Raw genomic sequence first — 12705 nt, forward strand, 5'->3', positions numbered from 1 at the left:
TTGGGTCAATATTTTATGGAACCAAGTGACTATTTTGACGTCCCCGTGTACAAAATCCTACGCTTCATTCAACGTGCAGGATTGTTGAGGGGATAATCAGAAGGGGAGGCACAACAGATCACTGTGGTCACAGTGCAAGGGCCAAGAAGGCCCACCCCTTCATTCATTCATTCAACATTCAGTTTCATGTTCACAGGATAAACTAAGCTAATGAAAATATAAAATCATGATATAAGGTCAAAACTGGACAGACTTGAATTAACTGAGAAAATATAAATAAACGAAATTAATTGGTTACAAAATGTGGAAAGAATGGAATAATACAGATTGCTGAGATGCATCTTAGACCATAACCCAAGAGGGACCAGAGACACAGGAAAACCTATGAAGAATTGGAAAGCCATCTGAGATGGAAGAGGCTGAAGGCTTACCCTTAAATTGATGGTGATGATGACAGTGACAGCATTCAAATCCAGTGGTCCCTAAACATCCTTAAATAGGGGGTTTCACTGTACAGTAATCTCCCAGTTATCCAGCATGCATGGGGAGTGGGCTGTTCCAGTTATATTATTTTGACAAGAAACCCAATACAAAGTCAAAATAATGGGCTTTTGCTTTAGTTCTTGTGTAGGCATCTTTCTAGGTGACAGAGTGGATTGAAAGCTGAAAGATTTTGGATAGATATACTGTAATGTGATTACAAATTAAAATAGTCTCTACACTAATAGCATCTGTGTGAGAGAGGCTGATGGACACCACTGTTAGTGGCAAATGGAAGAACTACCACGTGGTCTGTGAACATATGAGTACCACAACTTTATTTTTAAAGTAACTTCATAAAAATGGCAAATTTTCTTTGAAACTTTTGCCAGTTAAATAAATATTCTAGATGTAAGTTTTGAGGTTTTCACGGCGATGACTATGAAGAAAGTTNTTAGAGGTACTCATGGCAGTGACAATGAAGCTTACTAATCTTCTGGGATGTGACATCATACAGTCTGGTACATTTTTAATGATGTTTTAGAGGAACATGCTGCTTATATTCTAGAGATGAAGGCAGCACATCCCTCTGAAATGTCAGTAAACACAGACTAGACTATATGGTGTCACATCCCAGACGGCCATAATCCTCAAGATGGCAAAAACACATTAGGTACCACTGAATTATTTTATGATAAAGGCCTACACAATAAAGAAAACACGGTGCACCAAAACTATCATTATTTAACACTTGATGAAAAAATTATTCGGAATAATAAATACACATACTTACTTACTTACTCATGGAGCTGAGCCCTTCTGGAGGAGCCGCCAATTCTGCAGCTACTCAAGAATTTCCCAGCACTTTATGGAACCTGATGGTTCATTACCATGTTCACAAGAGCCCTCCATTGGTCCCTATCCTGAGCCAGATCAATCCAATCGAATCCAATCCATACCATCCCATCCTATTTCTCTAAGATCCATTCTAATATTGTCCACCCACCCACACCTTGTTCTTCCCAGTGGTCTCTTTCCTTCTGGCTTTCCCACCAATATCCTATATGCATTCGTCTCCCCCATTCGTGCTACATGACCTGCCCACCTCATCCTCCTTGACTTGATCATTCTAATTATACTTGGAGAAGAGTATAAGTTATGAAGCTCCTCATTGTGCAGTTTTCTCCAACCTCTTGTCACTTCATCTCTCTTCGGTTCAAATATTCTCCTCAACACCCTGTTCTCAAATACCCTCAGTCTATGTTCCTCCCCATATGAATAATTATATGATGCATGCATCAGTCTAGAGCACTTTACCCTTCATCATTCAGAAATTAAGCCTTTTCAGTCTCCTGGTACTACAGAATTGGAGGTCAGATTTAAACTTGGTTGTTAACGGTTTCTGAGGCATGTACAAGTCTTTTAATACTTTATCTCTGGGCATTAATACTGAAATATGCAATGCTTGAACAGCTGACTGTACATACATGCCATTGAAATATGTAACTCATGGCCAGTAAAGTTAAATAGCAATATAATTATAATAATACATGTATTATTTGGCCTTTCACATTGCAATGAGCATAGAAAGTTTGACATCACTCATTAAATTTAAAAAGATGCACTGCTTCAACACAAAAATGGAGCATATACCTTTTTTTGCATATGAAAGTACTACTTTATATACATCAAATGTCCTTGCACAACTCACAGAATAAATGTTGGACACAGCCATATACTCTGTACTGAAAAACAGATTGCTACAAACATATGTGTCTAACATTTTTTTTGATAAAGTTCACTGTTTGAATGAAACATGTGATATTAACTGTAAAATAGTTTTATATTACAATAAACTTTAAAATAGGCTAATATATACTACACCATGAACTTCAAAATAGGCTAATATATACTACACTCACCTAACACATGATTTTCTGAAGGCAACGCAAAACGAAAACGACGTGTATCATGATTAATTTTCTCCTTTTCTATGAGTGGAAAGGCATATTTGACAGTAGGGTCTTGGAGAGCAACAACAACAGATTTTGTTTTCTTCTTGGAATAGTAGTACTTTGCTATCAACGCAGTTGTGATCACCACTCCTAATCCAATTAGGATAGGGAGAGCCTAAAACATAAATATAAAAGTACTTATATATGTAACATCTTTGAATCATTAAACATGAAGACTTCATATTGTTACTACAGTTCATAAGACAAGCCATTTCTTATATAAAATTCAATTCTCTCTCTCTCACACACATGCACACACATAAATTAGCCCACCCCACCCCCTCTCCAGGAAACATACCCTATAACTTTAATGTGAAAGGATTTATTGTTCTTCACTTAATGATCTTCTTATAGAAGAAGAATGGGGATCATCAGTGTGGGTTTCGATGTAACAGTACATCAGCTATTCATAGACTTTGAGAAAGCCTATGATTCAGCTAGGAGGGAAGTACTGTACAATATTCTGATAGAGTTCGGGATACCCATGAAACAAGTGAAGCTGATTAAAATGTGTTTAAAAGAAACATATTTACCATACGCCCATATAGGTAAAAATATGTTTGATAATTTTCCTATCCAAAATGGTCTAAAACAAGGAGATACTTTATTGCCACATCTTTTCAACTTTGCTTTAAAATATGCCATTAGGAAGGTCCAAGAAAACCAGGTGGGACTGAAATTGAATGGGAGACATCTGCTGTTGGTCTATGCTAATGATGTGAATCTACTTGGTGATAATATAGATACCATAAGAAGGAACATGCAAACTTTAATTGACACTAGTAAGGAGGTTGGTCTAGAAATAAACACAAAGAAAACTAGTATACAGTAGAACTTGGTTATAACGTCATCAAAGGGACCTAAAAATAGTGTCGTTATAAACGAATGTTGTTGTAACCGAAATGGGCACTTCCACAGTAGCCTTATGTTAGTCACGTAAAAATCTACAAAAAACCGAGTTAAAATGTTGCATTTTTTAGTGAAATACGTAGTTAAGTACAGATTAACGTAACATTAACGTGAAATTAATATGGATTCTCCATATCGTTTGTACTGTAGAATTCACCAAACCAAATTCACGGCATACATCAGCTTTTGTCCTTCCATTTTCTATTTCACAAATCACTTTAACTTTCTCTTCAATGCTTAAAACTTTCCTTTTCATTGCCATGTTTTCGCTACTGCACTTCTCTGGGTTTAGGCAGGAACACTATAGGGTAAGTAGATAATGTGAGGTCCTGTTAGACGAGATTCTAGGAAAGGAATGCAGTTAACAACCTGCCGCGTCCTCTTGCACTATTCACGCAGTCCCACCCCACACCCTTGTTTTCGCATAAAACCCACGCTCCTCTTGCAGCCCGCCGTCATATTCTTCCAGGATAGTCACGTCAGCAAGTAGAGAAAGTGAGGGTGGGTAGACACATCGAACTTTCTCACGATATCAAAGAAATTCAGGAATGAAAATGACGTTACATACGAGGTTGATGCATTTGTGCATGTCGTACTAAGCAAGGTATAAAAACAGTTGCTTTATGAGGAATTAGTTTGTACCATTGAATATTTGACGCAATAGACAAGGTGTCGCAGAAACCGATGTTGCCTTAACCAAGTTTTACTGTATATTGCTTTCTTGTCACCAAAATGAAGGGCAAAATCATGACATAATGACAGGTAACACATTTTTTGAAAATGTCGCAGTTCAGATATTTGGGAACAACTATAACAAATCAAAACCTGATTCAGGAGGAAATTTAGGAGACTGAACTAGGTAATGCTTGCTACCATTCAGTTCAGAACATTTTGCCTTCTCGTCTGCTGTTTAAAAACATAAAAATTAGAATATACAAAACTATAATTTTTCCTGTCGTTCTGTATGGGTGTGAAACTTGGTCTCTGACTTTAAGGGAGGAACATAGACTGAGGGTGTTTGAGAACAGGGTGCTAAGGAGAATATTTGGACCGAAGAGAGAGAAAGTGAGAGGAGGTTGGAGAAAACTGCATAACGAGGAGCTTCATAACTTCATAACTCTTCTCCAAGTAGAATTACAATGATCATGTCAAGGAGGATAGCATGGGCAGGGCATGTAGCACGAATGGGGGAGAAAAGGAATGCATATAGGATATTGGTGGGAAAGCCAGAAGGAAAGAGACCACTGGGAAGACCAAGGTGTAGGTGGGTGGACAATATGAAAACCGATCTCAGAGAGACAGGATGGGATGGTACAGATTGGATTTGATCTGGTTCAGGATAGGGACCAGTAGAGGGCTCTTGTGAACATGGTAATGAACCTTTGGGTTCCATAAAATGCTGGGAAGTTCTTAAGTAGCTGCACAACTGGCAGCTTCTCAAGAAGGGCTCAGCTCCATGAGTGAGCATGCAACTTATAGAAAAATATATCTATATAAAAGTAAACAAAGTTTACTTGAACTGAAAAATATAGAAATACATGTGTTGCATTCAGTTTTATGGATAGTTTCTAAAAATTACATTTAATGGCATTTCAAGTATTATCAAACAGGATATGGACAAAATGACTCATCAAAACTTTGTTATCTTCAGTTACAAGTACAGGACCTCTTATCTGGCATCCATAAATCAAGCTGTTATTGAAACTTGACAGGTCGGTGGCAATGTCTGAGCAGTTTGCTAACTCACTACTTTGGCTGAATGGCTGAATGCTTCTTTCCCTCCCCTTATCAGTAACATGTCTAAAAGGGGGGGGGGATGACATGCATTGAGTGGAAGACACTTTGATGGTAAATTGTGAAAAGGCTAAGAGCACTCCATGAACCTATGAAACCTAACCAACTTCTAGGTAGATTAAAAGAACTTTTTATGTCATACTTGATGTAAACACAACATCAAACTGCATTCTGTGCCATACTAAATATCAATAACATTAACAATTCATTTTTTTATACATTTGAATTTATGTTCTGTAAATCCAAGTACAGGTTGATACCATGAGTTATGGAACAAATAAAGTACAAATACATAATATCTGTATAATAATAGTTTTGCTTGAAAAGTTAATAAGATTATAATACAATATTAATATTATCATGCTAATTGGATACATAGAGCACAGTCTGCAAATAAGCAAAATGATACAGTAACATGCTTGGGAATACACTTTAGCTTAGAACTGATACCAGTTACTTTTTGTTTACGCTGAAATATTCATATTTGGAGAAGGAGGAGTGAGTAAGTAAGTAATGTTTCATTGCTGTTTTAAATTATTTAATATTATTTCAACATCTATTAGAAAATGAAACGTGGGAACCTGTTTTCAAAAACAAGGATACAAATTATACGTTTAACTCTTTTTTATATATTTTTCAAACTATCTCTGAAACCAGTTTTCCTATGCAGAATAAAAGTGTAAGTAGAATAAAAAACCACTGGATTACACAAAGAATAAAAATATCTTGTAAACATAAAAAGTGTCTGTATGTAGACAGCAGGAGCAGTAATAATCCCTACACAAGAGCATACTACATAAGGTATTGCAAAATCCTGAGTAAAATTATAAAAGAGGCTAAAGGGTAGCATTACTGTAGGCTTATAGCAACATCAAATAATCAGATAAAATCAACCTGGAATGTAATAAAATATGAAACAGAAAAATCACATCTGACTGAAAAGATACCATCTCTCCTTATAGATGATGAAAAAGTTATGGACACAGGAGAAATTGCAGATGCCATCAATACTATTTTCTAACAATTACAGAAAATCTAAATTTGCCTCAGGAAATGGGAGATAATGCCATTTCATATTTAAGAGAGTGATTTCCTAGAAAATTCCCTGGCATTAAAATCATCCATTTTGCAATACCTTATGTAGTATGCTCTCATGTATGGATTATTACTGCTCCTGCTGTCAAAACAAAAAACTCTTCAGGCGATGATGGAATAACAAGCAAAATTTTAAAAGTTTGTGCATCTCTAATCAGTAGCCCATTAACTCACATCTGTAATCACTCACTATCCACAGGAATCTTTCCTGATCGTCGTAAGATTTCAGTAGTAAGACCACTATATAAAAAAGGGGATAAGACTAGTATGTCAAATTACAGGCCAATTTCACTGCTAATTACTTTCTCTAAAGTACCTGAAAAAGTTATGCATAATAGGTTAAGCCATTATTTTCAGAGTAACAATATACTGGTCCCAGAACAGTTGGGCTTTAGGAAAGGAAATTCCATTGAAAATGCAGCCTTTAAGTTAACAGACAGTGTGTTGAAATCTATTAATAAAAAAAATGCATGTTGGTGGAATATTCTGTGACTTGGCAAAGGATTTTGACTGTGTAAATCATGAAATTTTATTAACTAAATCACATTTTTTTGGCATTCAAGGAACAACGTTAAGTTGGTTCAGATCCTATCTAACAGACAGAAAACAAAAGATTGAAATAAAATCATCAAATTCAATCCAAAGTACCTACTCAAACTGAGGAATACTACAACATGGAGTTCCACAGGGGTCAATTTTGGGACCTTCACTTTTCATAATTTATATAAACGACCTCCCTCCTACATTAAGGACCTCATCAGTACCTATAATATTTGCAGATGACACTAGTGCTATAATTTCTGGTAAAAATTTGGATGATTTCTGCATGTTATCAAGCAAGGTTCTTTCGCAAATGATTAAATGGTTTTCTGCAAACAAGCTGTCCCTGAACTTAGAAAAAACAAATGTAATAAAATTTATAACAAAAAATTCACCACAATATCCATTAAACATAGGAGATAATGCTAAATATATAGAAGAGGGAGTAAACACAAAATTCCTTGGCTTGCAAATTGATAATCATTTAAACTGAAAAAAACCATATCGATCAGGTGATTCCAAAGTTAAGTAGAGCCTGTTATGCAATTAGATTCATGTTACATATTAGTAACATTGACACTCTCAAATCAATCTATTTTGCTTGTTTTCACTCTTTAATGAAGTATGGAATAATTTTCTGGGGTAATTATATCTGACAGTAAATAGGTATTTACATTGCAAAAGAAAATTGTTAGAATCATGATGGGTGTCAAATCCTGTAATTCCTGTAGAGATGTATTTAAGAGACTACAGATTTTAACTTTGCTTGTGAATATATATTCATTAATAAACTTCATTACAAACAATGAAGAACATTTTCAGACGAATGCGGATGTACAGTGTTAACACAGACACAAACACTGTCTTCATAAACCAATTGCTAACCTCTCATGCTTTCAGAAAAGCGCATATTATGCTGGATCAACATTTTTAATGACCTGCCATCTGATCTCAAAGGTCTTATCAATGAAAAGGCACGATTTAAAGTAGCACTGAAACAATACTTAAATACACATTAATTCTACTCTGTTGATGAATACCTATTGTCTAGAAAATAACTTATGTATCTTTAAATAGCCTTGTGTGTAGTCATTGTGTATTCTTGGTTTCTCTTGTGTGAGAACTCCATTTGGTCTGTACATATGTTTTGTATTTATATGACATATTCCACATCCTACAGTCATTTTGACTAACTCTGATCTATGGAATGCAATGCAATGCAATGCAATGTAATGAGGGAGGTTACTGAACAATTTTATGCTGAAGGAATGAACTCCTTTTTCATATAGAGACAGATATGCTGAATGCTGGTGGAAGTAGAGTTTTTGTCTTGTATTTATGTTACTGACATGCTGGATGTTGGTGAGTCCAGGCTCCTCCAGCCCTTAGTGACGGGCCATCACTACATATACTCAGAGGATAGGACCAGGCTTCACAACTCAAAATTACCATAAAATAATTGTATGCATCTTCATCTTTAAGAGAAAAGAAAGCAAATGAGAAGGTAAGTATCCAAACTAAGAAATGACAGGTGTTTTAAGATTATATTCTACAGTCATTTTTGCCATTAGCTTCATTCGTATCTGTTATTCTTGATAATTGGTATTTAATTCTGATCATGTATGTATGAGTATGAGGGGTGAGCCATAAAGATGGCCCTTGCACTGCGACCTTCAATGATCTATTGTGCTTTAATTCTGATCATACTTTTAAATCATATCAAGCATCCAGAATTACTGGGTTTTTGGACTCTGTCCATTGTCCAGTACTCTAGAAACTAGAAAACTTTTCGGAAACTGGATCTCTTTCCACCCTCAGGTGAGGGGGGGGGAAGACACCTACTCTGTTGGGTCCATTAGAAAGAGCTAACTTCAATCACTGGATACCGAAGGATGGACAAAGTCCAAAAACCAAGCAATCCTGAGTACTATACACCACTGTCAGAACCCTTTAAAATCTACTCATATCAAGCACCTTTAATGCACATATCCTGAATGTGAATGTGGGCTGTAAAGGGAACTGGGAACATTAGGATCTCACAGGCAATGGCTGTTTGGGACAGGAGGAACTATTACCCCATGAACTCATTCCATACTACCACCACTATACAACTACTACTGCAGCTGCCACAACTATTACTACTACCAGTACCACCAATATACTTACTACTACTACTACTACTACTACTACTACTACTACTACTACTACTACCACCACCACCACCACTACTACAACCACTACTACTCAAGAGGGCTATAACAAATGACATATGGCTAGGAATGTTAATTACTACTACTCTTGTTCAATATACTGTAACTATTAATTAACAATCATCTTCTTAAATTCCATTTATTTGCCAATATGAAACCATGCTACCTCACAGCCCACATTATTACTGACCCCTGATATGTAGGACATCTTTAAGGTCATCACCACAGAACATATTCCATATCACTATGCAAAGTAAACAAGTTCAGTGGAGCAGTACATAAATGTTGTGGCCTTGTAAAACCATACAACTAGAACTGTAATGACTGTGTAGGAACATGAGATCAGTATTATATGCTAACATTCTTTAATGCATACCAACAATGCAAATACTTATTAGTTTCTTTGAAGGCAAGATACCAATAGCTTAACATCTGTAATATCACGTGAGATGAGAATATTGTGTCACGATGGAGAAAAAACGGTCTCTCCTGTTTACAGGACAGGGCATCCAATTTCACAAAAGATTCAAACCGAGTACTTCCTCATTGGAAGCAAAATTAATATCACCTCCCCACAATGTTAATAACTTTACCAAGGATATAAGAATGGGGTGACATACTGACCAGCAGTTCCAATAATTAACCTCCATATATGATATATTTCTAATCTTTTTATGTAAGAAGAATTACTGTAAACTTTATATGAAATCTGCAACATTAACTGACAAAGAGCGTTTATCAAGTTCCTGATCTGACAAAAATTTTATAAACGAAATTCTCTGACCGCATGTCCCTCTTCATGCATCTGATCTAGCACTAGAATTTGAAGTCATCTTGTCTAAAGCGGAACATTCTGATGTCATGGCACTCGGAGTTGTAAAACCGAATATGATACAATAATTATGGGAACACTGGAAGGACTGTTGAACTGTTTTTATTCTTTAAGCTTATTCAATTAAGTATGACAATACATGCCAAAAACATGACACAGAGACCAAATACTCTCACATTTGATGATGTACACCTCCTGTAACTTTCTGAGAGTACGGTGGATTAGTAAACCTTATGTTTCTATCATTCTGCCCTCTGCCTGTTAATGTAACAGCCTAACTGGCAATGAGTATTATCTGAAAACCATGTAATAAAATGTATGGGCTTTCTTAACTATGGGTGACTTGGCCGAATCCTTCACGGAAAAATCAATAAATCATTATTGGTGTAAGAAACCATTTCCTCCAGTGCACAGAAAGATGAGTGGAAGTTTCATGCAGTAAGAATCATTATTAAAAAAAAAAGCACAACCAAATCTTAAAGAGTCAGATTTGAACTTTTATTCAGTGTATATAAACATCTGCTTTGTTATATCAGAACCATGCTTGGGCCTCAGTTGCAACTAACATGCAATTACAACATACCAGTTGATGTCCGAAGCCACATGCACCCCAAACTAGAAAATATTTCTGAACAGGCTTATAAAACCACAGTTACCGATAATCTTGGTTAGTTCGTTTCTAACAGTACTCCTACATTTGGAAAACAAGATGCATTTAATACACAGAATATTGATATTACCCAGTAATTTGGTGCTTGCATCTTAGAAGATTCCTATGGAAATGGATGATTAAGTACTCTGATATAGATAAGATATCCAAATTTTTGCAGTTGTCCCCAAGGGGACACCAGAAACCAAGAGCCACGTCCCAATCAGTTCTGATAAAGAGAAAAGAGAGATTATAATTTAATTTTGGCATTGTGTAATACTACATAAAAAGAGTTTTCAAAATGAATTCAAGCAAATCATCTTTGGTGCAAGCATGACATGGCAATTCACAAACAAGAAAATATTGATAGAGTGGAAATAGAGGTGAACGACTTCACTGAAAAGCAGCCAGTTATTCTGATATATTTAACTATGGCTCTGTATAAACGGTCACACTTCTACTTCATCATCAGTGTAAAAATAGCAAGGCATCTCCCACTTCCCACAAGCCATTCATGTGTTAAAACACACATGACTGCACCTGTTACTGACTCATAGTATACCATAAGCACATGATCATGCATCCCATTAATTTAGAAGTCACAAAACAGCTTGATAAGAGAGAAGTACTAATCCCCTGAATTAATGTGGTGACAAGAAGCATCTCCAAAAAAAAATATCAAGTAATTTATATTTTAAATTATTCACTCAGATGGAATGTTGGAAAGTACCAGAATTGTGTTTAAGCTTCTGGTTCAGAAGAATAACAGGGATGAAAGCAGAAGGAAACCTCACGAACTTTTATATAATATTTAATTTACAATTAGATGAAGCAGCCTGAACTAGATATAGCATAACTAGTTCATTTCCTGTTTCACAATTTTTGTTATTACCTGCTTCAATTAAAGGTCACACTTTTGCCTGTACCTTTAGGTGGTCAAGTATATTTTTATTATACCTTCTCTCCATCTACAAAACTAATTCTAAGAAACCATATATAATAATTATGAATCACCTAATCCTGCTGAATATGGCCATTTTAATGATTCTAAATCACTTCGATGCCACTTTCATTTGTAATGATTTCTAATACTTACGTCTCTGAATTTGTTTCATTTTATAACTCCTGCATACTTAAGTTCACAAAATTCCAGATTAATTTTTCTGCAGTCACAATGTATAGCTGTGCATCTGTACACAGTGTGTTTCTTATGTTACTGCAGAGTTGACTATAAACTGAAATTAAAAAGTATCTTTAACCCTCCTTGATATGTATCACAGTAATATTGCTCCAGGCCATGCCATAGCTCAAGCAGTTAGTCACTGGCTTCCCACTGTGGCGGCCCAGGTCTTAGTGGGATTTGTGGTGGACAAAGTGGCGCTGAGGCAGGTTTTCTCCGAGTACTTCCGTTTCCCCTGCCAATTTTCATTCCACCAAATTCATCATCATAATCACCCAGGGCAGGTACAATATGCCAATCAGTGGCCGACGTGCCGAGTGGACCTACCTGGACCCCACTCCCCACTATGCGAATTTAAAAAAAATTAAATACTGCTCCAAGAACTGAAAGACCAACTACTAAGTTTAAGAAAACTATAAACCCAGCAAAAATTCCATCTACAATCTTCAAATACTGAATCGGAATGCTGCCAGTGGTAATTGCTGCACATCGTTGTATAATGGTTATACTAGCACTAGCACTGCACTGCACATTTGCCACGTGTGTTCTTTGTATCAATGAGCTCTAATACATGAACATGAGGCTGACATTCTCAGATAAGTGAGGGTTTATACTAGGCATCCTGCTCCTTACACCTCATGGTGATAAATACAGCAAGGTGATTTCAGCATATTTTCATTATTTTTTAAATAATTAATTTGAAGCCTGTCAACAGATTCACTGCGCTAATGCATCAGCTAAAATGAACTTTGTTCTTAGATTATAAATTTAAATAACCTAAATTTATGACTAGCAGCAGGAGATATGATGGACTGAAATCCTGGGTTCTGTTCATAATCTTCTTGTGTAATATTCTGCAAAAGCCCTATATGGGAGAGTAAAAAAAAGAAACTTAACCACAGAAAGATTAATGCAGTGCACCATTCATTTTCTTGGTTTATGTGCACCTAACTTGACAGATCGTTTATTCGTGGCAAAAACCACTTTCTATTGTGTAAAGA

This window comes from Cryptotermes secundus, unplaced genomic scaffold (genome assembly GCF_002891405.2).
Source record: "Cryptotermes secundus unplaced genomic scaffold, Csec_1.0 scaffold825, whole genome shotgun sequence".
NCBI lineage: Eukaryota > Metazoa > Arthropoda > Insecta > Blattodea > Kalotermitidae > Cryptotermes > Cryptotermes secundus.